Source organism: Podarcis pityusensis (assembly GCF_964106645.2).
Source record: "Podarcis pityusensis genome assembly, chromosome: 2".
NCBI classification, from domain to species: Eukaryota; Metazoa; Chordata; class Lepidosauria; order Squamata; family Lacertidae; genus Podarcis; species Podarcis pityusensis.
The window spans coordinates 77,747,168-77,774,384 of record NC_138029.1 but is presented as its reverse complement, the minus strand read 5'-3'; the positions used below and the strand labels follow the sequence as shown (position 1 = coordinate 77,774,384).

General features: G+C 46.5%; 1 protein-coding gene across 1 annotated transcript in view; it reads right to left on the bottom strand.

The window, feature by feature from the left end:
- The window catches only part of IARS1 (isoleucyl-tRNA synthetase 1), an 85,034-nt gene extending 79,205 nt beyond the window's left edge, over positions 1-5,829 (bottom strand). Inside the window, exons 1-2 of the mRNA XM_080994253.1 lie at positions 5,675-5,829; positions 1,192-1,269 (exon numbers count right to left, since the gene is read on the bottom strand). The gene's annotated coding sequence lies outside the window, so the exon portion shown is untranslated. The remainder of the gene's footprint in view (positions 1-1,191; positions 1,270-5,674) is intronic.
- Between the last annotated feature and the right edge of the window lie 21,388 nt (positions 5,830-27,217).

Genomic DNA, 27,217 nt, shown 5'->3' with positions numbered 1-27,217 from the left:
TTAAAAAATCCGATATTTTTTTTAATCATTTATTTTTATCTACCCTGCCAGTAGGCATTTCTATATACAGTATCCAACATTCATAAAGCTAGAAAGGATTCTGCTTACAATACCTATACAATGTAACAATGACAGGGCTATGGAGGCTGCTAAAGTATCAGACTCCATGCGTAAGTCAGAGTATTATTTTTTGCCCTCTTCTACTAACTGAAGCACTGTATGGAGATAACAGTGTCCAGCAACCACAGGGCACATATTTAAGTATACCACAGCATGCTACCTTTTAAAGCATAGCCCTGTGCAGAATTCCTCAAAAGGAAATCCCACTGGCTCCTGCATGAATCTGAGCATGTTCTAACAACCTCCACAGTGGCCCTTCTCAGAGTTCCTCAGATGTCATGAGTGAAGATGGTTGGTGGTTATTGTAGCAACCCAGCTGCAGAATGCTCCCCAAGAAGGCTTGCCTGACACCAACCATAATGTAATTCCATTGCCCAGTAAATAATTCTTTTATTTGCCTGGGCCTTTCAATCGCAATTGTTTTAGATCTGTTTAGATGAATTTCATTGGAGCTTTGTTTTTTTAAAATGATCCAGCTATCATAATGTTATTACTGGTGTTATGTTTTAATTGTAATCTATTCTTTGTTTTTCATTTTTTTAAAAATAATATTTATTAAAGATTTTCTTGATTTACAAAAGTGTGTGCATTGTCTCTTTTTTCAGAATTGTAAGTTATTCTGAAAGCCTTCAGATTGAAAAGAAGCAAAAATCAACCAAATAAAAATAAACTGATTCCCAGATATGTGTGCATAGAAAAGATTCACTCTTCGATGGGCAGGGCAGGATTCGGGGGTGGGGGGAGGATGAAGAACTAAAGCCAAGGCACAGATTCACATCACTTTAAACCACTTTCACATCTTTGACAGATAACTGATGCCAGAAAGTGTTTCATTTGATGTAAAAGGACTTTTTAATCTTCAAGCAATCTTTTAGCAGTAAAGCATGATCATTCCAAATGGCTCCTTTTTAACAACCTTATAAACTTCTTTGTCAGTGGGAAGGTTCCTTCAGGTCAGATTTCTTTTAGTCTCTCTGCATATACATACACATCTCAGAACTTTGCAATAATGTATCTGTGCATATAATAAAGCAATTCAACATTTTTTTTTGAAAATGCTATGTTACTCACTACTTTTAAAGAGAAGAACATCCAGTGGGAAAGGACGTGGTATGAGAGTTCCTATCAATAGGACAGTGGCCTCCAAACCTACAGGAAACAAAGAAGTTATTAATGAGTGTAATTTCTAAGTTGTAGGCAGGATTCACCCAACGAATCTGTCAAAAGCTGGAACTATTCCTATGGACACTTCTGCAGGTAGAGACAAAAGTCCTAGTCAGAAATACTAGATACAGTGGTACCTCGGGTTACATACGCTTCAGGTTACATACTCCGCTAACCCAGAAATAGTGCTTCAGGTTAAGAACTTTGCTTCAGGATGAGAACAGAAATCGTGCTCTGGCGGCGCAGCAGCAGCAGGAGGCCCCACTAGCTAAAGTGGTGCTTCAGGTTAAGAACAGTTTCAGGTTAAGAACGGACCTCTGGAACGAATTAAGTCCTTAACCCGAGGTACCACTCTATATACTACATGGATGGATGACAAAAACCCATGAGATGAGCATCAAAAACAGCTAACCTCTGAAAACTGAAAAATTCTATTTGTACACTATGTTCTTTAAATCCACCTGCCCAAACTTTCATACATGTTCATGAATGGGGGGCATACTAAACTATGCCTCAGAACTGCATCACAGGATATCCACTGCAGCCACAGCTATTCCAAGCACACACATTTAGGAACACCTCCTGGTGGGACACGGGTGGCGCTGTGGTCTAAACCACAGAGCCTAGGACTTGCTGATCAGAAGGTCGGTGGTTCGAATCCCCGTGACGGGGTGAGCTCCCGTTGCTCAGTCCCTGCTCCTGCCAACCTAGCAGTTCAAAAGCATGTCAAAAGTGCAAGTAGATAAATAGGTACCACTCCGGCAGGAAGGTAAACGGTGTTTCTGGGCACTGCTCTGGTTTGCCAGAAGCGGCTTAGTCATGCTGGCCACATGACCCGGAGGCTGTATGCCGGCTCCCTCAGCCAATAAAGCGAAATGAGCACCACAACCCCAGAGTCGGTCGCGACTGGACCTAATGGTCAGGGGTCCCTTTACCTTTACCTGGCATTTATCCATCACCAAAAAGTAACAAAACACAACTTGTTAGGTTTTTCACTAAAATGTGAAATATGAAACAGCGCAAACAATGCACAGCTTCTTGGATGTCTCATATTTCCACAAAATCATATTTGTTTTAATGAGGGATCTTGTGGAAGTATTTCAACTGCCAGCAAGATTGCATTGATAAATGTGATCACTGTACTGCCAACATAGCTGTAAAGTAAGCAACAGATGAATGAAGATGAAGTTTGAAGTGTTTTGCAATTGGGAATAGAGCCTGGTTATAGATGTGGAGATGCTCGCAGGTGGGGGTGCAGCAGAAGCCAAATCAGTGAGGAACTTAGCTGTTTTATCTACTCAAATAGCAGCATGATGTAATTCCATCATGCAGCATTGGTACCACCACCCACTTTCATGCTGATGTGGAAACAGAAGGAATTTAATAAGCTGAAGTGTCTATGAATAAATACCAAGGTACAGCCATGGTGGTCCTGGACATAATTCCATCCACACTAACATGGCTCCACAAATCTCAATCACTTGTAAGCCCACGCTGCTCACTTCAAGATGAGGCAAAAAGACCCCCCTCTCAGATTTCTCTGCATATAGCAAAGAACTCAGAGGAATAAGACTTTCACCATGATAGACACAAGAGACCAACCATACTACTCTTCCAAGTCCTTGGAAACCTGGGGAAAGGGGTCACCCAATTTCTGCTGGACTTTAGAACAGGCAGATGCAGCAAGGCACTGACACAGATTCTGCATGTTCCCCATCTCAGCATAAGAGACTGACTCCACCCCTCCATCAAATTCTCTGTACAAGGCAGTGGATTCAGAGGAGGAAAGGGGAGGGGATGAGTTGGTGATTAACACAAATACTGGCTGGCTATTAATGTGATGCAACTGTAATTCAATATTGACAAATTTTCTACTACAGTGGTGCCTCGCAAGACGAAATTAATTCGTTCTGCGAGTTTTTTCGTCTTGCGAATTTTTCGTCTTGCGAAGCACGGTTTCCCATAGGAATGCATTGAAAATCATTGCAATCAAAACAAACTTGCAAGACGTTTTCGTTTTTCGTCTTGCGACGCAAGCCCATAGGGAAATTCGTCTTGCGAAGCAACTCAAAAAATGAAAAACTCTTTCGCCTTGCGAGTTTTTTGTCTTGCGAGGCATTCGTCTTGCGAGGTACCACAGTAAGTTACACCCACACTGCCAGGGAATAAATACCTGAAAGCATATGCAGGAGACAAAGAAGACAGATATCCAACAAGATGCAAATATTGTCTCCCTGGCTGAAGCTCTGCCCTCATGATGCAATTATCACACAAGTTACGAACAGATTATCAGTCAGAAGTAGGCAGTTGTGTGGACAACTTTTCAAGGCCTTAAGCTAAGTAGTAGACATCAACTGGGCTGTATGGGGTGTTAGGGGAGGGAAGTACCTCTGGTGAGGAACACATTGTGCATGCTCTTTCTGGGGTAGTTTGTCAACCATTAGTCCCACCCTGCACTCAGCTCTCACCTGTGGCTCCCAGAAGCTGTCAGCATGCAACAGCAGCCACATCCCAGGAAATAGCGTTGGGGCTGGCTAAACCAGGTGAGGGTAGCTGATGGGTCTCAAACCCTCAGTGAGTTATGAACTTCCCCTGCATGTGAAGACAGGCTCTGGTGGATTGAGTGGATGAGGCAAATAATGGGTCCAACAGCCAAGAAAGTGGTTTTGGCACATGCTGTAGAGGGAAGTGAGAGGCAGATGGGGCTCATCAACCTGGTAAGGTAGCCCATCTAGGAGAAGGAAAATGCTGGTCCTAAATCTCCACTGCCTTGTGGGATATCTTGGAGAGAAAAAAACACTAAGGAGTAAACACTACACAGATTCAGAGTGGAGTCCCTAAGATGATTGAATACTGTCTTGTACACCTCCTTCTGGCAACTCCTGCAGCCAAGCAGGTACCAAATGTATTGTTCTGCTTTCCTTTGGACCACATCAGTGAGGCCGAGTGGGAGTGTCTTGTCGTCTGGGCAGCTTGGGACCGCCATACACACTGCCCAGGCTTGTGAAATAACACAGGAGGCAGCAGTTACAAGTTATTGGTCTCTGCATTCACAGCAGCTGCTGTGATTCTCCAATGGTTTGATTTCACCTCTGGAGGCACACTCCATTGTCTCACAAAATGGCAACAAAAACAAAGACATGAACTACTTATTAATTCTGTTGCCTCCCTGTTCTCATCTGGATAGTGAATCTCTGTAGTTTTGCTCATTTACTATAAAGTCAGGCTTGTGTCTATACTCAAAAATAGATTTTTGCTTTGGTACAAATGTAAGGCTTCCAAGTATTTCATGCTGCTAGTACCATTTGATTATGTTTATATTTTCTACTTTTACTAGATAGCTATACCTTTAAGATTCAATTAACAGAGGTGATAAGCCTTTCATTGACTGGAAGTAATTGCTAAAAGAGCAGGTTTAAGTCTAGACTCTACACATACAGATGGTATGAGTTCATTAAAAAGCATCTGGAAAACCACTCCCTCTGCCCCATTCTCTTTCCACCTGAACTATGAAATTTGTATTACTCTCTCTTACAGCAGTGCTGTAATTATTACTAAGATAGTGTATACAATGGGCTTTGAAGACTCTGAAGAACTACATAAAGGTGAATTGTTATACGTACACTTCACTCTCATAGACACATACAAATGAACCTGTACATATGAACCCATCTCTTTCCTCCTAATGTGTATCTTCTTGTTAGGAGACTATGCAGAGCAACCCTTAAGGGAAAGCTACTGTAAGGGAAACCCTTAAGGGAAAGGGAGAGGGGAAATGAGAGCAAAGCATTTCTAGTCATCCTTAAGTTCATTTTAAACTTCATAAACCTGGAAAAGGGAGGAGCCCCCCCCCCCACACACAAAATGAATGAATGCTTAGGCCAAGAGCTCCATTTTGAACCTTAATATCAAGAACTTTAAAAACATAAAATTTCTTCAAGGAGCAAGCAAAATTAAGCCACGTGAGGAACGCAAGAAGACGAAAGCTTTTTAAAAGTACACCAGCGTTTATTCGGCAAAATTGCTGGCGATGAGATACTACAGTACTTTTAACATGGGGAATCAGCCTCTTTTGCTGCTCCCTTAAAACATGAGATTAAATAGTGACCACCCAAGATTGGGCTCAGTCCATCCTTAAAGTCTCCTGAGGCAGGAAATATCGGGGGCTTTTTTAGAAACTCTCACTCGCTCCCCGCCCGCGGCAGAATCACACCCACAGCTGTCAGCCCCGGGAGCGGCGGGGAGCCACCGAGCCAGGCTCACTAACAGCGGCAGGTAGGGCGGGAAGCGCGAGGGACGAGCCCACTTCTTCCCTACTACCCCCACCTCGCACCCCGCTTCCCCCCCCCACCCCCGAAACGCACCTGCCCTTCCAGCTCAACGGACTCACCCGGCTGTAGGCCCAGCAGCCAACCGGCTAGAAATGATGCAACCTGAAGGAAAGCATGACAGGAAGTTTAGAGGGAGGAGGAGGGGCGAGAGCAAGGCGCGGCACGCCCACTCGCAACAGCCTCTCAGGGCGCTCCGTGCACAGGCTGCAAATAAGGCGGCCTCCCATTGGGCAGGAGGGTTTCCGGGCAACCATAAATCCTGGCCGAGGTTTCGGGGGAAGGGGAAGGGAGGCGCGTAGCGGCTGAAGAGTAGAGATAAGAAAGGGTAGAAGGGCGCGCACGTCCTACTTGGCTTGCGAGTTCTCTTGCGCTGCCTGCGAAGGGCGGACGGAGGGCGAGTGGAGCGAAGCTGCGCCGCGCTCACTCTCGGGGGGGGGGAGCGCCTAAAAGAAGGACCTTGAAGGTCTGTGAAGGAACTAGACTGGCTCTCAGTGCAGCCTGGGCCTGCTTTCATAGCTGCAGCACCCTGCGAGGCTCTCCGTCGTCAACCCTGATTGTTTTATGCAAGACATGGATGGCGAGGATGTATTACATATATTGTTGTGACGTGGGGTTTGTGATTTCAGCTCTCCTGATATAACATGCTGGAGACAGTTCTCTAGTAACACTTCTTTATTAAAGCAACAAGACTGACTACTGGGGAGAGGAAAGCTACATTTATAGGGACAGGGAACTAGCAAGAAAGGATACATTTTGGAGGGAACAATATCAGGCAATCACAGTCCTGCCTTTTGGAGGGAACCAGTAAGACAGAGGATCCAAATACAGCAGCTTAAATGAACCAATAGTAGCTGTACCCTCTGGAACCAAAAGGCAGTTACTTTACCCTAATGCAAATACAGACAATAATAATACAGATATAAAATCCTTTGACTCAATACACAACACCCCTTCCCCCCTAGTGAGCACAGCAGACGTAATCTCTCAGGTACTGTGGGGGCCTACAACTTCTACTTGATCTCCTGACAACAGGTGTTGCAGGTTCTGAATTGGGTGTTACCTGTGGTAGAGGGGCTGCTCTAGGGGTTTCGTCAGGAACAGATGGAGTCCCCGACATCTCAGGGTCCCCTATCTGTACCTCGTCATCGTGAGGACTAGCAGACCCTGGTTCATTTGTTAAAGCCCCTGGTGATTGCACCTCTGTGCCATTTTCACTCTGGTCTTGCAGCTCTGCGTCGTTAGCCAGGGATGAATTATCTGGCTCCTCCCTGCTGAGCGCCCGGCGCCTCAGCTGATCTATATGTCTCTTCCACACTTGCCCATTTTCCAAGGTCACATAATAGGACACAGGTCCACTAGCCCGGGTGACCACACCAGCCACCCACCGCGAACCTTGTGAATAGTTCCTCACCCAGACCAGATCTTCAGGGGCAAGATACCTTGTTGTGTCAGTCTCAGCCTGGGGGTTTGCTCTTGAATTATGGTTTGGCATTTTATCCGGGTGGACATAATCCAGCACCGTTACCAGTCTCCTACCCAAGAGCAGCTCAGCTGGCGACTTGCCCGTTGCGGTACACGGCGTCGCATGCTGCAAAAATAACATTCGCGCGATGCGAGCTGACCAGTTACCCTCCATTAAGCGCGCAATGGATTCTTTGGCTGTTCTTACCATGCGCTCAGCCTGCCCATTGGAGGATGGGTGAAAGGGCGCGGATGTGACCCCTCTTATGAAGTTATCAGCCAAGAATGCCCTGAATTCTTGGGATACAAAAGCTGCCCCATTATCTGATACAATGGTCTCAGGTAACCCGTGGGTTGCAAACAGCTGCCTCAACACCTTGATGACGGCAGCTGATGCCATGCTAGGGACCATCGCCACTTCTAACCATTTGGAATATGCATCAACGATAACCAAAAAGACCTTTCCTTGGAATGGCCCAGCAAAATCTAAGTGCAGCCGGCTCCAGGGAGATCTGGACTGCTCCCACCAGTGGACTGGTGCTCTGGCCACTTCTGGCCGCACCTCTTGGCATGCCTTGCATGTTCGTACCCATTGTTCTATGTTCTGGTCCATTCCAGGCCACCACACATAACATCGGGCTAGCGACTTCATCCTGACCATTCCCGGGTGTCCCATGTGAAGCGTCTCAAGAACCCTGTTTCTCAGTGGTGCTGGGATGATCACCCTATCTCCCCACAGGAGACAACGCTTATGCATGGACAACTCGTGCTGCCTAGTCGCATAAGGCCTGAATTTGTCTTCATGCGGACCACCTGGCCACCCCCTCCCCACCCAAGTGAGCACACGGGAGAGAACAGCATCTTTCCTCGTTTTCTCAGCTATATCAGTAGCCGTTACAGGAGCCCCCGGAAGTGTTTCCAGCATCATTATGTGCTCCACTGGAGCAGGATCCTCAGTGCTCCCGCCAGGAAGGGGCAATCGACTCAGCGCATCCGCGTGGCACAACCGTTTCCCCGGCACATGGGTCAAGGTGTACTGGAACCCGTTCAGGAATATAGACCAACGTAACATTCTGGGGGAGAGAATTTGTGGCGTTTGTTTGTTCGGGTTGAACAACCCTAACAGTGGCTTGTGGTCCGTTTCAATGTAGAAATGGCGACCGTACACATAATCATGGAACTTTTTGATTCCTGCCACAATTGCAAGCGCCTCTTTGTCAATTTGAGCATAGTTGCGCTCCGTGGGCGACAACGTACGGGAATAGAAAGAGATGGGCTTTTCCGACCCATCCGGTTCCCTATGACTTAGCACCGCCCCCAGGCCGTATTGAGAGGCATCACATGCCAGGACCAGAGGCTTTGACTCGTCATAATGAGCAAGGACACTCCTGCTACTCAGCATTCCTCGCAAGGAGTCAAAAGCCTTCTGCTGCCCCTGCCCCCATCGCCACACATTCTTTTTCTGCAACAGTCTATGTAATGGTTCAGCTACCGAAGCTTTCTGGGGTAAGAACGAATGATAAAAGTTAATAAGTCCCAGGAATGACTGCAACTCCGTCTTGTTCTGTGGTCGTGGCGCCTCGATGATGGCCTTAATCTTAGCATCTGTGGGGTGGATGCCTGATGCATCAATTTTAAACCCCAAGAAATCCACAGTTGGCACCCCAAAACTGCATTTTTCCTTTTTCAGTTGCAACCCCACCTCCTTGAACTTGAGCAACACTGCACGAACACGCGCAACCAGTTCCTGTGGGTCTTTTCCAGCAATCAAAACGTCATCAAAAAATGGCAAGACCCCCGGCAGACCTCTTAACAGGTGTTCCATGAGCCCTTGAAAAATCCCTGGGGCCACACAAACTCCAAATTGTAATCTGTTAACTCTGAACGCCCCTTTATGTGTGACAATAGTCTGTGCTTCCGCTGATTGTGGGGTTACTGGCAGCTGTTGGTAAGCTTGTGCCAGGTCAATTTTGGCGAACACCTTGCCCCCAGCCAGTTTAGCCAACAGATGTGATACGACTGGAATGGGGTATGAGTTTCCCCTGAGTGCCTTATTGATAGTACATTTGTAATCTGCACAGATCCTGACTTCCCCATTTGCTTTAAGGGGCGTGACGATTGGAGTCTCCCACTTAGCAGAGTCCACGGGTGAGAGAACTCCCTGCTTGACCAATTTCTCCAGCTCTGCTTCGATCTTGGGTTGCAGTGCAAATGGCACTCACCTTGGTTTGAGTCGGATTGGGGCCACCCCAGGGTCCAACTCGAAGTCAACTGGGGGCCCTTTATAACAACCCAGTTTTCCATTAAAGAGACCAGCAAATTCTTTGCATAATGCCTCGCTCATCTCAGGGCAGGTTTGGATTGAATTAAGCCCTGATATACTCAGTCCTAGGGCGGGGAACCAGTCAGTGCCCAGGAGACTGGGGCGACTGCCCTTCGCAATCACCAGTTTGAGTACAGCCTGTTTGTCCCGGAACTGTACTCTCACGGCACACATTCCCATAACATGGATGCGGCCCGCTGAGTATGACTGCAAGGTTGCCGGGAAGGGTTCCAGAGGGGGCAACTTACCCCTGGGGAAGAATGTCCTCGCGGTCTGGTCCGACACGATAGTGAATCCAGATCCGGAGTCCACCTCCATGTCGCACTGCTGACCCTCAATCTTCACCTTGACGTGTGCCTTGCCTTGTGCTGGGAACTGCACGACCCTCCCGTTGATCTCCGTAACGTAGTGGCAGTCCTTTAGAAAATGGGTTGCTGCGGGCGGTCTGCGATGCTCCGGTCTAGGTGCTCCTGTCGCTCCCAACGCCGCCGATCTACAGACCCTGGCGATGTGACCTGTCTTCCCGCACGTCCGGCACATAGCATCCCGGAAACGACAACTCTTCCGCTCATGGTTTCCGCCACAACCTGGGCACCTGCCTCGGTGATCTTTGTGCACTGTGCAGGCCTGACTCACTGACTCGACCCCACGGACTGGGCTCTGGCTCGGAGTAGCCTCTAGCTCGTCCATGGCATGCGCAACTTCTATCTGTGGCTTAGGGGCCTTGCGACTGGCATCAAGCTCCTCTCTTTCATAATTCTCCGTGGCGGTGGCCTCCTTCAAGGCTGAAGCAAGGGTAACCTCTTCTTTAGCCACGATGCGTCTTCTGGCCTTCTTGCTGCTCAGACCACCGATAAACCGATCCAGGAGAGTCTCTTCCAGATTTTGGAAGTCGCAGTGCTGAGCGAGCTTCCGCAGTTCAGCCAGAAATGCAGATACAGACTCCCCAGCATGCTGCTGCCTCTTATGAAACTCCATCCGCCGAGCCATCTTGGTCTCAGTAGGCGTCAAGTGGCTTGTTAGGCAGGCAAGAATATCTTTGAGAGATGTCTCACTTAGCTTCGCTGGAGCAAGCAATGCCTTGGCCAGCTTGAAGGTCTCAGGCCCACAGTAGCTCAGGAATGTGGCCCTTCTTTTGCTGGCATCGGTGATCCCTTGAGCCTCTGCGAAGAACTCGAAGCGTTCGACGTAGTCTTCCCACGTGTCGGGCTCTGATGGCTGGAAGGGCTCCAATACCCTTGGACTCTCCATTGTCCTGTGGCAGGGTCGTCTTCTCAGCTGGCCAGTGAGTCTTGTTCTTAGCTGCAATCCGGACTCTGAGGCAGGGCTGCGTTTAACCGCTCCTCAGCATTCCGGATCCCATCCTCGTCGCCAGTTGTTGTGACGTGGGGTTTGTGATTTCAGCTCTCCTGATATAACATGCTGGAGACAGTTCTCTAGTAACACTTCTTTATTAAAGCAACAAGACTGCAGACTGGGGAGAGGAAAGCTACATTTATAGGGACAGGGAACTAGCAAGAAAGGATACATTTTGGAGGGAACAATATCAGGCAATCACAGTCCTGCCTTTTGGAGGGAACCAATAAGACAGAGGATCCAAATACAGCAGCTTAAATGAACCAATAGTAGCTGTACCCTCTGGAACCAAAAGGCAGTTACTTTACCCTAATGCAAATACAGACAATAATAATACAGATATAAAATCCTTTGACTCAATACACAACATATATATTGCAAATAATATTGCTGTCTATTAAATTTGTATACCGCCCTTCATTGGAAGATCCTAGGGCATCTTCACAACAGAAAAATACAAACTGATAATTCGAATGATGAGTTTGAGTTGTTGAATAATAATACAGAAATTCTGTGAAACGACACTTTTTTAATTGGCAGCTACTGAATTAAAGTTTTGTTATTATAAGTGAACCTACTTGGGGTTTTTTATGGGGTAACGGGAATAACTGTAATGGATTGTTTCTATATAGAAATGAAATATACTCAGAGTCGCAAAGTGATTTCATGCTCTTTATTCAGCTCATAGTGGTGAGGAGGAATGAATGAAAGTCCCCTCCAAGTATCTGCTTTATATACATTATTTACACAATGGGCTGCACATGATTGGCTAATTCCGGAATTCTACTGTAAGCCAATCAGGTTGTGGATTCACTTCTATCTGGAGCAGGATTGGGTGGTTCCTGCCAACCAATCATACTGCTGCATTGTTCTAGGACCAATCAGACTGCTGCATTCTGAATCATATTGTTCTAAGACCAATCAGACTGCTGCATTTTGGATCCTATTGTTCTAGGACCAATCAGACTGCTGCAGTTTGGATCCTATTCAACTCAGTACATAACAAGAAATTAATTTTTTTTCAAATAAAAAAGAAAGAAATTGTGGCAATTGTAAGCCAATCAACATATGAAGTGTGATTTGAAAATTCTCTCTGCTGATTCAGTCCATAAGTGATAGAGAACTGATCAATTGCAATGTCAGTAGTTTGCATTGCAGTCTTCCTCCTCTGTTTCAGTTTAAAATCTCTGGATTTCAAAATGATCTCTTGCTGTGTTGTTAAGTGAGCTATAAGAAAGTATACTTTCTTATATATAACTCAGTATGCTTTCTTATATATAAATTTCTTATATATAACTGAGTTGTGGGTGGGTGGCACCACTTTGTGATGGCTCCGGTCCTACTTGGATGGTTGTTTCCAGAGGGTGATGCTTGGAGAATGCTCTTCGGAGCCTTCTTTGTGGGGTTCCTCAGAGTCTGATTTTATCTCCAGTGCTGTTCGACATCCACATGAAACCACTAAATAGGGATTCCCATGAATTTTGAGAACATTGTCGGCAATATGCTGATGACAGAAAGTTCTACTTCTTTACATCTGCAGGTGTGGCAGTGGATGCACTGGAGAGCCAATAAACTGAAGCTCACTCTTATATGGATTGAACTTCAGTTTATTGGCTCTCCATTACTGAAGCAAGGCACTGTTAGTGGGTGGTTCCCTAGACCAGATGGATGGGAGGTTGCCCGCTCTTGATGGGGGTTATACTGCCTTTGAAGGATTGAGTACTTCTGGATCCATTGCTATCACTTGTGGCTCAGGTGGCCCTGTGGAATGGACTTCTTTCCATCAGATTGGTTGGTGGCCCAGCTGTGCCCCTATCTGGACGGGGATATCCTGACTTCTGTTGCCCATGCTTTGGTAACCTCTAGGTTAGAATACTGAAGCACGTTATATGTGGAGCTGTGTCCAAATATGGTTCAGAAACTTCCGCTGGTGCAAAAGGCAGTGGCCAGGTTGCTCACAAGGTCAAGACAGTTTGAGCATATAACACCAATCCAACCTCAACTGTACAGACTGCCAATTGGTTTCTGTGCCCAATTCAAAGTGCTGGTTGGAATGGAGTGAGGAGATTAATACAGGCTAGCGGCTGCCTGCTTTGTGATTCATCGGGGTGGGGATGTGGAGAGATTAAATACTGAACATTTATATGTAGGAACAGATGCTGTCTATAGGCAAAAAAAAAAATAGGCAGAGATGTACAAACATTATTTCTTCTTTTCTTTTTATCACTGATATTAAATTTCCATCAACGTGTGTTTCCTTTGCTGTTTTGTCTTTTATGTAATTTGAACACCAGCATGGCCTGTTTGTAATCTAGGGTGTGTTCACAGCAGTTTGCTGCTGTAAGTAATCAAGGACCAATCCTTCTGGCTCAGGCTTCATCAGTGTTCAGTGTTTACTTATTTCTAGATTATCTTTCAGGGTTCGCTGCTGTTTTCCCTATACTGCCTAAAAGGGAGTGAACCACTTTGGAACTACATTAGTTTTTCTGGGGAACAATTGCTGAGGTAAAGCAGGTAAAGTATTGTGTAGCTATTTCTGCCTTCCTAGGGGGAAATAGTTGGAGTAAATGAAGAATAGGCATTGTGGTGCCCTGCACAATGTTGCCAGCTATAACGGCAGCCCCAGCCAACTATGCCAGTTGTCAGGAATTGTGACAGTTGGAGCTCACAACACATTGGCAGCTCCTTGGGGTAAAGTGTCTACTTTCAAAAGCAGCATTGACATAATTAATGCAAAGGAATGTTAAGAGTGGCACCATTTTTCTCAGCCTATATCAAAGCAGAAAGGCACAATAGTATCTACTACATACCTCACCCTCCATAAATTCTTCAATTTTAAATGAAAATAATCCTGTATTCCTTAGAAGATGGGATTATCTAACTTTACCTTTAAAGTAAACCTGACAGGTAGGTTAGGCTTAAACAGTGCACTTCACAAATGAGGAACACAAGTCATTTTGGATCAAGGTCCAGAATTTTGCCCTCTATAGTACAATGGCTTCTGTTACTACTATAATTTCACGGGAGAGTAAGAAGTGCAGTTCTTTACCCCTCACATTAATGTCAGTAGCAAAGTACAGTAATTTTAAAAGTAAGGGGCAAACATACTATACCTCATCAAGGTATCTGGTTCCATCAGTCTTGGCTCTGGAAGTGAGAGTCCCATATGGTTTGAAAATATTCATCTAGTTCTCTAACAGCTAACTGGGCAGAATAAAAACATTGCCTCCTTTCTGTTTCTGGTTCAGTATTCCTCCATACCTAGGGTGTAGTTATCTTAATTCCAACAAAATCCTGTGGTTTGTTATGAAAATATTTCTTCTGCCATTTAACAAGAAGGAATTGAAGATGCTGATCATACACCAAAAGCAAAATGCAATAGTCTGGAGATGGCATGCACTAAAACTGTAACTGTCCAAGTCCTAGAAATGAGGCTATGCAGAAAACCTGAGCACAGGGTATCTCTTAATAAAATACCAGCACTTATGTTCATTAATGCAGCACTTGCAGAGATTTGTAAAGCATTTTACAGCACAGCTATAAAACAGAGTTCACATGCATACATTTACAGCTTCACTCTATGCTTTCCAACACACCCTGGTACCTTAATGCTATGCCAATCAGCTTTGAGTGAAAGACCACAAGAGGGCAATATTTTCCCTCACTGGGAAATTCAGTAGTGTACTGTTATAGAGTCCTATAGACATCTGCTTGGGAAGGACTTTTCATATATTCATATTTATCCAAGTTCTGGATTCAGTTATTAAAATCTGTTTTCATAAATATTTCAAAGTTAGTGAAAAGCACTGATGATTTGTATAGGGCAGGGGTGAGAGCCCCAGCAGAGATTTAAAATCACAAAACATGCAGCAAAGTAAAGTGTGGAAATATAGACTGTTAGACCTTTAAAATAGCCCTTCTATGTTGCTTGCAAAGTTCCCCACTTCCCTTAGCATAGAAAGAGACTGTACATTTGGTAGGTTAGGAATTGTTTACTTACAAACTTTTCAAATGTCAGATTCATGTGCTATTCCATACATCGGCAAGAAAAGACATGCAGCAAAACCTAGGTTAGTTCCCAAGTGGTAAATGTTTCTAAATTAATTGTATCAAAAACAAATATGGCTTGCTTAAGCCATGCAATCTAAGCTCAGAGCATGCATTGTAGACCTCCTTACTGTTAGGGTTCACATCGTGGAAGAGAGAGAACAAAAAATTTGGTAATGCTACCTCCCAAGGTGAGGGTGTGTGACCTAGCTAAGCCTGGCACGTCAGCTTACTCTATGGTTTTAACTGCTTTTTGCATTCATTAGAATTAAGCATTTGGTTATATCAGCCTGATTTATCCCACAGGAGTCACATGCCAATGGTGGGTGGAGCAAGAGGCAGAAGTGTGTGGAACAGTATTAACGTAAATGTGCGCTTACATAATAGGCTAGTTTCTACACACCCCTCTGTCTTCTTTCCGTACAAGCAAGAAGAATCATCAGAGTTCAAGGACACAAAATATGGGCTGGACAAGGTTACTGTTAGGCAGTGCTTTTTCTTAGAACAAAAGGTGCCAGAACTCACCATGAAATGGTTACAGTAAGTGCCACACTTTTGACATTTAGTGGGGGGAAAGACCCCGGTACTGCGTAACTTTGAGTACCCCTAGAAAAAAGCACTGCTGTTAGGTGGATTTGCAGCTGGTTAACTAATAGAACCCAAAGAGTGCTCACTAATGGTTCCTCATCATCCTGTAAAAAAAAGTTGACAAGTGAGGTGACACAGGGCTCTGTCCTGGGCCTGTTGTCGTTCAACATTTTTTATAAATGTCTTGGATGAAGCACTTGAGGGGATGCTCATCAAATCTGCAGGTGACACCAAACTAGGATTCACATTCTGTGCAAACCATAAATGTCAAACAGGTATGTTTAAGTTAGAGTTATTCTGTGTTTCAGACTACAAGCAGCACCCACCAATTTCCTGAAGGTATACAGTCCCAAGGGACTCCCAGTGGAGCGAAAGGGCAATGTGGGCCAATATGATTATCACAATAGCAGCAAAGAAAGTTGTCAAACACCACGGATTAAATGTTTTGAAACAAATTATATATGTTTGGGTACACTGTTACATGGAGAATCTTAGCAGATGAGCATAGCTGTTTCTGGATGCGACATGATCTTACCTGTATGGTGGCTGAAAAATGTTCTGCTGCTGCAAGAATCAGCACTAGGAAGTCACAGCTGCCTAGGTGGAGAGTGCTTAGTACACATGCATTGATTCAGGCAGTCAAGCTGAATCATATGGGCCTTTCTGTTACATGTGAGCCAGCCCTAAGGCAGACAATTATGAATACAGTGTTTCCCTAAATTCCTATAGTAAGGTACTCTAGGATAATTTCTCCAAATCAGCTGAGCCTGATGATTCTGCATCCTCCATTAAAGCCTCAAGTACTGTGAGCAATATTAATGTTAAGCCTTATAACTTTGCAGTCTATTGGAAAGTCTCATGGAAAAATAACACTCCCAGTGATTAATTTGTTGTAAGGGAGACACCAAAGTCTGAATATATGTCACGTAATTAGTCCTGGAAGACCTACTCCCTAATTCAGACTGTATACAGTGGGGCAGCTAAGGAGGCTTAGACTCAAGACTGTATTGCCCTTGCTCCCAACTCGGTAGTTGGTAATGTGCACTGTTTCTTTTTTAAAAAAAAATAATATTTATTCCAAATTTAAAGTTACAAAAAAGAAAAAGAAAAACCATACAAAATACAAAAAAAAACTTTAACAAAGCGAAAAATAAAAAGATAAAGTGAACAATAAAATAGAATAAAAAATAAGACTTAACAAAAAATATAAAAATGCATTGAGTTAAAATAGAACAAAAACAGATTAAACCTTTACATAGCCTTTTCCCTTTACTTATTTCCATGACCTCCTCTCACCTCCCAATTTTGTATTCTAGTTCAGATCGTATTTCCAGCAAATCCTTCTAACCTTATTTTCATTTGCGTATTTTAATTTAAAATAATGTAATTAAACATCCTCTGTTTCATCAATTACATCAACTCATTTTTGCTTAATCCTTTATATCATATCTACCAAAACGACCTAATTTTCTTTTTCCAACATCTTTCTAACAGTCTTTTATATTACAATATTTCTGAAGATATATTTTGAATTTTTTCCAATCTTCTTCCATCGACCCTTCTCCCTGGTCTCGAATTCTGCCAGTCATCTCTGCCAGTTCCATATAGTCCATCACTTTCATCTGCCATTCTTCTCGGGTGGGTAATTCTTGTGTCTTCCAGTACTTTCCGATGAGTATTCTTGCTGCTGTTGTAGCATACATAAAAAAAGTTCTATCCTCCCTTCGCACCAATTGGCCGACCATGCCCAGAAGAAAGGCCTCTGGTTTCTTCAGGAAGGTATATTTAAATACCTTTTTCAATTCATTATATATCATTTCCCAGAAAGCCTTAATCCTTGGGCATGTCCACCAAAGGTGAAAAAATGTGCCCTCAGTCTCTTTACATTTCCAACATTTACTATCTGGCAAATGATAGATTTTTGCTAGCTTGACTGGGGTTAAGTACCACCTATAAATCATTTTCATTATATTTTCTCTTAAGGCATTACAAGCCGTAAACGGTAATGTGCACTGTTTCACTCACTTTAAAATGTGGTAAGCCAGCCATGAGTAATTAGACTAGGCACAGGGTGTGGTTATTCAAGGGTGAAGGAATGGTTCTCTGAACATGCTCAGATGCACCTTTTTATTCACATTTTTGCAGGCTCCACTCTAAGATTAAGAAGTTTTCCTGATAGAACCCTGCCCAAATTAAGCCCAGCCTTTCCTCCAGGAATGCTATTTAAATGTGGATTTTAATTTAATTTTCTTTGTCCAGGCAGATTTTTTATATAGAAAGAAAAGAGTGAGCAGGGGGGAAATAGCAGGCTTGAGGTTTATGAGAGTGCATTGTACCCTTGGCATATTTAGGATAAAATGAGTGGGTTGGGAGGGTGTCTGAAGACCCAAAAGCTTCCCAGAATTTTTAACATAGACACTTCTTAGGACAGGTGGACTCCAACCCGCATAGCCCCATGGGTAATGGTCAGGAATGACAAGAGTTGTAGACCAGCAACATCTGGAGGGTGTCACACTGGCTATCCTGAACTTAGGGAATGACTATGAGGTTTCAATGCAAACCTCTTGATCGGCAGCTGTTACAAAGTCTATCCAAATATACGTTCACAAGGTAAGCAATGACATCACCTTTTCTCATCCCACTACTTTCCATGTGACAAAATACACACATGGTTTATTCATAGCTTAGATGACAGTTATAGGTCTGACATCAAAGCTTAACCCTGGAATGTTGAATGCCAGGTGTCTGTCTCAGAGGTTACAAAACAACAAAGCAGGGATATGAGTATGCAGAGTGTCTTTCCCAGGCTAAATCTAGGTGCGCACAGCTATGTGCATCACTTGGCTTTTCCACACTTGATTTATAAATATGACTGCTAAGTGAATGTGTGGACTGTTGGAAAGAGGACATGAAAAAGGCTTGAAAGGCAGAGGTCCTTTTATCTACACATTGCAGAGAGTAGTCTACAAACAGCCTTGCAGTATAATTCACTGTTATACCCCGATTGTAGGTTGGAGGGTAATGTTGAGAAAGGTGCTTATGGTGGCCCTGCAATGTGCTCCATTGTTAATATTGCAAATTAAAAGTTGAGACTGGTTTTGATTCCCATTCAAAAACCCACATTCAGATGGCACCAAGGCTGTGTACACACTCCCATGTACTCTACATCCAGTGCTCTCCCACCACTGATTTGGGAAGTGGTGTACACATCAATAGCCATGATCCATTTCAATCCCCTCCTGAGGGTTTCTTCCAAAGATGTTGTGCACTTCTGCAAACTAGGTGGTTACAATCAGCTAGCTGCTGATGGTTCCATGTATGTGGCTGTGGTTGTTTTGGTTCCATAAGCAGCAGCATTTGGTTTATTTAATTGCAATTGGTACATCAGACACATTTTGAGTCTAAATGAATACACATACTTTTCATCAGAGATCTGAATAGATGCTAAACTACCACACAATTCTGATTCTCATTTTCTACTGCCACTCCACAGATTAGACCAGGCATCCCCAACCTTCGGCTCTCCAGATAATATTGGACTACAATTCCCATCATCCCTGACCACTGGTCCTGTTAGCTAGGGATCATGGGAGTTGTAGGCCAAAACATCTGGAGGGCCGCAGGTTGGGGATGCCTGGATTAGACAAATGACAGGCTCTTCTCAGCAGATGATCCTTTCCTCTGAAAATTGTTCTTTCTTTTTTTTAGTCAATGGTGGCTGATTAGTAATAAGTCATGCTTTGTATTGTAGTTCATTTTTGTAGTTCTTCACCAGGTGAAGAAACAGGATGAGATGGCAATGTGAACCAGTGGGGTGAGTCAGGATGTCTTGAGTTATATCCCTGACACTGCCTTCTGTTTTGCCTCGGGCAAAACACTTCTTCCTCACATGAAAAAATATTTCAAGGGTACTGTCTTAACCAGGCATATGCAAACTCCGGCCCTCCAGATGTTAGGGATGATGGGAATTGTAGTCCCAAACATCTGGAGGGCCGGAATTTACCTATGCCTGATCTTAACCTAGGCCTCTCAGAATTATTTAGCTGGTGAATGTATTTTGGACTCCCTGTGGTGATATAAGTTATCCCTGTGACTTTATTTGAAATATTCACATGGAAGAGAAAAAGAGAGGATCAGGAGGTCGTCTAATACAGCCAATGCCAAAGAATAGGATTTTATCACGCTAACCATATCTGTATATCATACAGGTACATCATTACAAACACCCCTGCCATTGCTCAACCAACTGAGCAGTGTATTACACACATAAACAAATGCTTTTAGTGTCATCAATATGAGGACTAGCAAGACTCTGGAATGTGAAACAAAATCCATTAATTTAGCCTCCTGTGGAAATGTAGGGAGGAATTTGACATCATGCTAAAGTTTCTGTTATGTACTGAGTTGAATAGGATCCAAAATGCAGCAGTCTGATTGGTCCTAGAACAATAGGATTCAGAATGCAGCAGTCTGATTGGTCCTAGAACAATGCAGCAGTATGATTGGTTGGCAGGAACCACCCAATCATGCTCCAGATAGAAGTGAATCCACAACCTGATTGGCTTACAGTAGAATTCCGGAATTAGCCAATCATGTGCAGCCCATTGTGTAAATAATGTATATAAAGCAGATACTGTGAGGGAACTTCCATTCAGTCCTCCTCACCACTATGAGCTGAATAAAGAGCCTGAAATCACTTTGCGACTCTGAGTATATTTCACTGGCAACAAGGGTGGGATCCCGCTGAGCTGACTGCCACACACAGCACCGCAGCACCGCCACCTGCCGCACTGCTGCCTCGCACCGTGTATCCAGGCTTCAGCTCTGGGACACAAGGAACTCAGAATGGCAGCCAACAGCAGCTTCTCGCCATTCAACCCAGCATCTGGAGACTGGGAAGCGTACGCCTCCCGTTTCACCTTCCTCCTAGAACCCAAAGGGGTCACCGACGAAGAAGACGCCAAGAAGAGGGCGATATTCTTCAGCGTCTGCGGAGAGGAGATGTTTGAAATCGCCCAGGCTCTCCTTGCGCCTGAAGACGTCGCTACTGTTCCATACAAAACAATAATGGAACAGCTGAAGGGGCACTTTTCGCCGCAGCCCTCAGTGGTGGCTTGTCGAAATGCCTTCTACGCAAAGCGGCAAGCCCCTGGGGAAACCATAACTGGATTTGTGACCTCTCTCCGCCAAGCCGCCCGGTTCTGCAACTTCTCAGAGTTGGAGAACATGCTTCGTGACCGCCTCATCGGTGGCCTGAAGGATGAGAAGCTGCAACGACGCCTCTACGCTAAGAAGGACCTAACGTTCCAGGTCGCTCTGGAGGAGGCCCTGGCAACGGAAGCTGCCGAGAGGTCGACGCAAGAGGCACAGCCAAGCCTGCCATCCCAACCGAGGGTCCACCACGAAGACCTCACCGATGACTCAGGATCCGACAGGGAGGAGGTGCACTGAGTACAGCAGCGCACTCAAGCAGCGCACAGACCACAGCTGCCTCGACGAGAAGGAGGGAACTGCGCAAGCTGCGGGGAGAGTCACGAGAGGAGGACCTGCCGTTTCCGCAACGCAGAGTGCAGGCAGTGCAGAAAATCGGGACACATCGCCCGGGTGTGTCGGGCTCGGCCCACCCGACACCAGGCATCAGATGACTAATCCAAGAGCCCCAGGTCCCGGGGCCCAACGCACCAGGGCAACTCAACGGAGCTCACGGACTGCCAGGTATACCAGTTGCCCCACCCCAACGTAGAGAAAATTTATGTAGAGGTACAGATAGAGGGGGCCCCATGCCACATGGAGCTTGACACGGGTTCAACTCTATCCATAATCTCGGCAAGGACCTTAAGGAAACTGTGTCCTACTGGGGGTCCAAAACTCAGGCCGGCCCCATTCACCCTACGGGACTTCCAGAAACGTAAGGTCCCCACAATGGGGGTGGGGACCTTCAGGGTGCAATACCGAGGGCGGACGCGGCAACTGGACTTGCTTGTGTTCAAGGGCCCCTACATTAGCTTACTGGGATTGGCATGGTTTGGACCACTGGGGCTAGCTGTCACCGGGGTGAACCACACTAGCTTACAAGTGGACGTGGACGCCATATGCAAGGAATTTCCAGGGGTTTTCGATGGGAAATTGGGACAGTATACGGGGGCCCCCATTGCGCTACAGCTTGACCCCGCAGTACGACCGGTTAGGCTCAAGGCCCGCCGGGTCCCGTTCGCCTTGAAACCCCGTATAGATGAGGAATTGGACCGACTCGTGGAGCAAGGAGTGCTGGAGCCGGTGCCTAATGCCCCCTGGGAAACCCCAATCGTCACACCCGTCAAGCCTAATGGTTCGGTCCGCATCTGCGCAGACTACAAATGTACCATAAACAAGGCCCTCACAGCCCACACATACCCAGTGCCAGTGGTCAGCCATGTCCTTGCCACCCTGGCTGGGTCAAAAATTTTTGGCAAGCTGGACTTGGCCCAAGCATATCAACAGCTGCCAGTAGATGAGGCCACAGCAGAGGCACAGACGATTGTGACGCACAGAGGAGCGTTCAGGGTAAAGCGGCTGCAATTCGGTGTCAGCGTGGCACCAGGCATATTCCAGAATCTAATGGACTCTCTCCTTAAAGGGATTCCTGGCGTCACTCCCTTCTTCAATGATGTGTTGATTGCCGGGCCCACACCAGAGGAGTTTGAGGACCGCCTCCACACCGTTCTGCACCGTTTCCAGACGGCGGGTCTCAAGGTGAAGCGGGAAAAATGTCTACTAGGAGTGCCTCAGGTGGACTTTCTGGGATTTATGGTGGACGCAGAAGGGGTCCACCCGACTGGGGACAAGGTACGGGCCATTTGTGATGCCCCAGCGCCCAAGAGCAAGACTGAACTTCAGGCCTTCTTGGGACTATTGAACTTTTACCATTCCTTCCTTCCCCACAAGGCGGCAGTAGCGGAGCCCCTACACAGACTCCTGGACAAGTGGGCCCCTTGGGTATGGGGCCAGCGCCAGGAGGCCGCATTCCAGGCAGTCAAGGACTTGCTTGTCTCAAACTCGGTCTTGGCACACTTCGACGAGAGGCTGCCGGTGGCGCTAGCATGCGACGCCTCACCCTATGGCATTGGCGCTGTCCTGGGGCACCAACTCCCAGATGGAAGAGAGGTACCGGTGGCGTACTTTTCCCAGACACTCAACGCAACCGAGCGGAACTACTCGCAAATCGACAAGGAGGGTCTGGCAATCGTGAAGGGAGTAAAAAAAATCCATGATTTCTTGTACGGGCGGCCCTTCACCGTGGTGACTGACCACAAGCCGTTGCTTGGCTTGTTTGCCCCCGAAAAGCAGACCCCCCAAGTGCTGTCTCCTCGCGTCCTCAGGTGGTCGATTTTCCTTGCCAGCTACCAGTATGCACTGATTCACCGACCTGGGAAGGCGATGGGCCATGCGGACGCCCTCAGCAGGCTACCACTACCGGAAACAGGCCCTGACCCAGCACCTGCACAAGAGGTTATGAGCCTGGAGCTGCTTCCCGACCGCCCCATTCAGGCACAAGAAGTTGCACACCATTCCAAGAAAGATAGGGTCATCTCCCGGGTCCTGGACTGGGTGTGGAGGGGATGGCCCAGCGGCAGCCCCGGGCCAGAATTCGCTGGCTACACAACCCGCAAACATGAACTGTCGGCCCACAAGGGGTGCCTGTTATGGGGAAGCAGAGTCATTGTTCCCCAGCCCCTCCGCAAAAGGGTCCTCACAGCCCTACACGAGACACATCCAGGGGTAGTAAGAATGAAGGCCCTTGCCAGGAGTTATGTGTGGTGGCCGGGGATCGATGGAGAGATAGAGGCCTGGGTCAAACACTGCCAGGCCTGCCAAGAATCCTGCCCAGATCCCCCAAGGGCCCCAGTCCAGTCCTGGGAGTCCGCCCGAGCACCATGGTCACGCCTGCATGTGGATTTCGCTGGCCCCTTTCAGGGGAAAACATTCTTCATAGTGGTGGACTCCTACACCAAATGGCTGGAAGTCGCACTGGTACCGTCCACATCCACGTCCGCAGCCATCCGGGTACTACGCAGGCTGTTTGCAACCCACGGGCTCCCTGACACTCTCGTCTCAGACAACGGGACTGCATTTACGTCAGGAGAATTCCAAACCTTCACAGTGCAGAACGCCATCCGCCACATCCGTTCGGCGCCGTTCCACCCTGCCACCAATGGCCAAGCAGAACGCATGGTGCGGACCACCAAGGACACCCTTCGCCGCATTACGCAAGGGGATTGGGAGTACCGCCTTGCCACATTCCTTCTAGCACAGCACAGCACCCCCAGCTCAACGACTGGCCAGAGCCCCGCTGAACACTAATGGGTCGGCGCCTTGCAATCAGATTGGACCGCCTTCACCCCGATAGAGCTCAGGATGAGGTAGTGGTGGGGGAAGGCAGGAACCCCCGGACCTTCGAGGCCCAGGACCCAGTGTACGCAAAGAATTTTGGGGCAGGCCCAGCATGGGTACCCGCCACAGTCACCAGGGTCACTGGCCACGTGTCGTACGAGGTGCTAACGGATGGGGGGCAATGCTGGCGCCACCACTGCGACCAGATACGGCGACGATTCCCAGGAGAAAACCAGGAGGAGGACAGGTCAGAGGAGTCCCAAGCGAACAGCGGGGCAATGAGGCCCATAGAGCAGGAGGGGCCAGCAGGAGAGGCAGAATCAGTAAATACAGAGAGGACCCGTGAGGCCGAAAGGACACCGGAACCAGAACCACGACTGAGCGAGCCGGTTGCACCAGACCAAACAGCCCCATCACAGCCAGCATCCTTGGAACACGAGCCAGAACCTGGAGCCCGGACCAGGGAACACCCCAGGCCACAACGCACATGTAGGCCGCCGGCATACCTTGAGGACTATGAATGCGACCTCCCGGGCAGGACTGGAACTTAGAGGGGAGGGGTGTTATGTACTGAGTTGAATAGGATCCAAACTGCAGCAGTCTGATTGGTCCTAGAACAATAGGATCCAAAATGCAGCAGTCTGATTGGTCCTAGAACAATGCAGCAGTATGATTGGTTGGCAGGAACCACCCAATCCTGCTCCAGATAGAAGTGAATCCACAACCTGATTGGCTTACAGTAGAATTCCGGAATTAGCCAATCATGTGCAGCCCATTGTGTAAATAATGTATATAAAGCAGATACTGTGAGGGAACTTCCATTCAGTCCTCCTCACCACTATGAGCTGAATAAAGAGCCTGAAATCACTTTGCGACTCTGAGTATATTTCAGTTTCCAAAATCACAAGAATTTCTGCTTGCCTGACCAACTCTCTCCCCTCTCATTCCCCTGCATATTCTGAGGGTTCTCCCAAGCACACCCCTGAGACAATATATTGGGGGTAGGAGTGCAGGGGCACGGAGGGAAGAGAGGGGGCAAGTTCCATTACACTAACGGAAGTCATTGTGCAGGCCAGTTACTGGAATCCAGCCCATAGCTGCACACCACGGCCAATCTCTGCCGAGCAGTAGCTGGATGCCAGGGGGTTCCAGGCGCTCACCGAAGGTTGGGTTTCTGTTGGAAAACCAAGGCACAGCAGATTCTGCAGAGTCTTAGAAATATGCTTTATTCATACATATTTACACTTGAAGCCTTCAATGGCGGGGGTGCAGAACATTATGTTCAAAGAGTGTCCCTCATTGCTCCTCTCACAGCTTCAGCAAGCTTGGGGCCAAAGTAGCAACAGCCAAGCATGGCCTCCAGTCTCACAGTGCAGCCTCCTCTAGCCAGTGCCACATGGAGTTTTGCCTACATTCCTCCTCCTTGTTCCCAGAACACCTTGCCCCAAAACCTCTGCATAAAAGGACAATTTTTTCCCTGTGTGACGTCACACTCATATTGCCCTTGTAGGGTCTTTTGTCTTCTAGATGGCTTTTGCAATGGGGTAGTGGCAGGGCCATCATCTCCCTCTGCCTCTCTATCTTGCAGCAAAACAAGCTCAGCCTGTCAGCTCACCTTAATTGTCAAAGCTCTGATTAAACCCCAGCACCCAAGAAACTAGAAGGAAAAATCTGGTACCCACAAATTTGGGGGATCCCTGCTCCTCCACTAACCCGGTATTGACCTACCAACACAAGTAATAATTCCACCTCTTACGTATCGTGATAATTATAAGTAAATGTATTTGCCCCTTCAACCAGTAAATGAGTTATGAGTGTGGATGGGGTGTGGGGTTTAATCCTTGCTATTCCAGCATGATGGAGATTAGGAGATCAGACAGCAATAACTTCTCCAGTTCACTGTTTTGGTCAGAGCTACATATAACTTCCTGTGCAAAAAGTCTGATGGAGGGGAAGGGGCAAAACAGAGCTGCTCAAACTACACACACCAATCAGCCATGCAAAATGTGGGCAATTGCACAAAACTTCCACACAATGCAAACATTTCAGAACTATTTTGGATATTTTACAAATGCCAGATCTTTTTGCAATTGAATTAAAAGTGGTTTGGTGAATGCAGTGTTCCAGAATAGCGATGGAATGATAATGACATGTGGAAGTATGGGGATAAGTCGGGGGGGACGGACCCAGAAGCTATAGAGCTACACAAAAAACATCTGGAAGGGCGCTAAGGCACATTTAAGACAACTAGAATTTGGCTGAGAGCCAGTGGGTAGCATATGAACTTTACATTTTGCCATATATCAATTTGTAATGAGATAGTTTTCCTTTAAAAAAAAAAAAAAGCCGGGGGGGGGGGCTGAATAATTAGGATAGTGAGCCAGATCCTCACATATCCCCTGCAGCTATTATGGTCCTCCTGTTTTCCATAAGTGCAAAGCCCAAGATTTTAAAGTGGTCGTTTACCATTAAGAAACAAGGTGTGCATTAGTGCACCCAGCAAAAAGTAGTGAATCTAAATCATCATCATCAAGACCCTCCCATCCCACTGAAATATCTGCAAAAAAAATAAAATAAATCCAATTGAAAAATCCAAGCTGAACTGGGAGAAAATAAGTAAAGGAACACAACAAGGCACAAACTCCTATTTTTGAAATCTCTTAGTGAGACAGTTCTGTTTGTTTACTCATCTTCTCGGGGGGGGGTGTGCAAGAACTGCTCCACGTGACGATTATAAACAAGGCCAGAAGAGCTGGCTGCGCGCGCGTCCCCTTCGATTCGTGCTGGCGCTGCTGCACTCTTGTAAATAGGGAAACGTTTGACCCATCCTCTTCCTCCTAGTACACCATCTTCCACGGCTTCTCGTTGCCACCCGCCGCCATTGCAAGGAATTTACTACACAATACTGTACTGTACTATATAGCAGTCATTTTAAGAATAAGAACAACGCGCATTCTTAAAAAGTAACATTAACTTGACCTTAGCGATGATAGATGAGCCGCACTGCTCGCTGTTCTTAAACTGAACTGCCCCCGAAAATGTACCCCGTGCCGTCCAATCTCAGCGTCTTGTTTACGCAGAATAAATATCCTGTGTTCAGTGAGGTTTACCCTCACTTCTAGCAAGTGCGCATAGGTTTGCAGTCTTAGCCTGACAGTTTATGAGAAAATGTTTCATTGGTGAGGGAGGGAAGCACCGTCTATTTCAGGAAGCACCTGTGGAAGCGGCTTCCCCGCCGGGGCTGCTTCATGTTCCTGGAAAGAGAGCAGATCGGTCTCCCCTAAGTCCCTAAACATGTTTCCTTGTGAGCTCCGCTGATCTAAAAGGGGTTTGCTTCCAAATCGGGGTGCAAGTGGAAACGTCCAAACAAATATGTCCACCTTCAAGGAACACAGTCCACCATTTTCTCTGCCCTGGCAAGGAGACAGGATGGCGGAATCGTCTGCCAGCTGACATG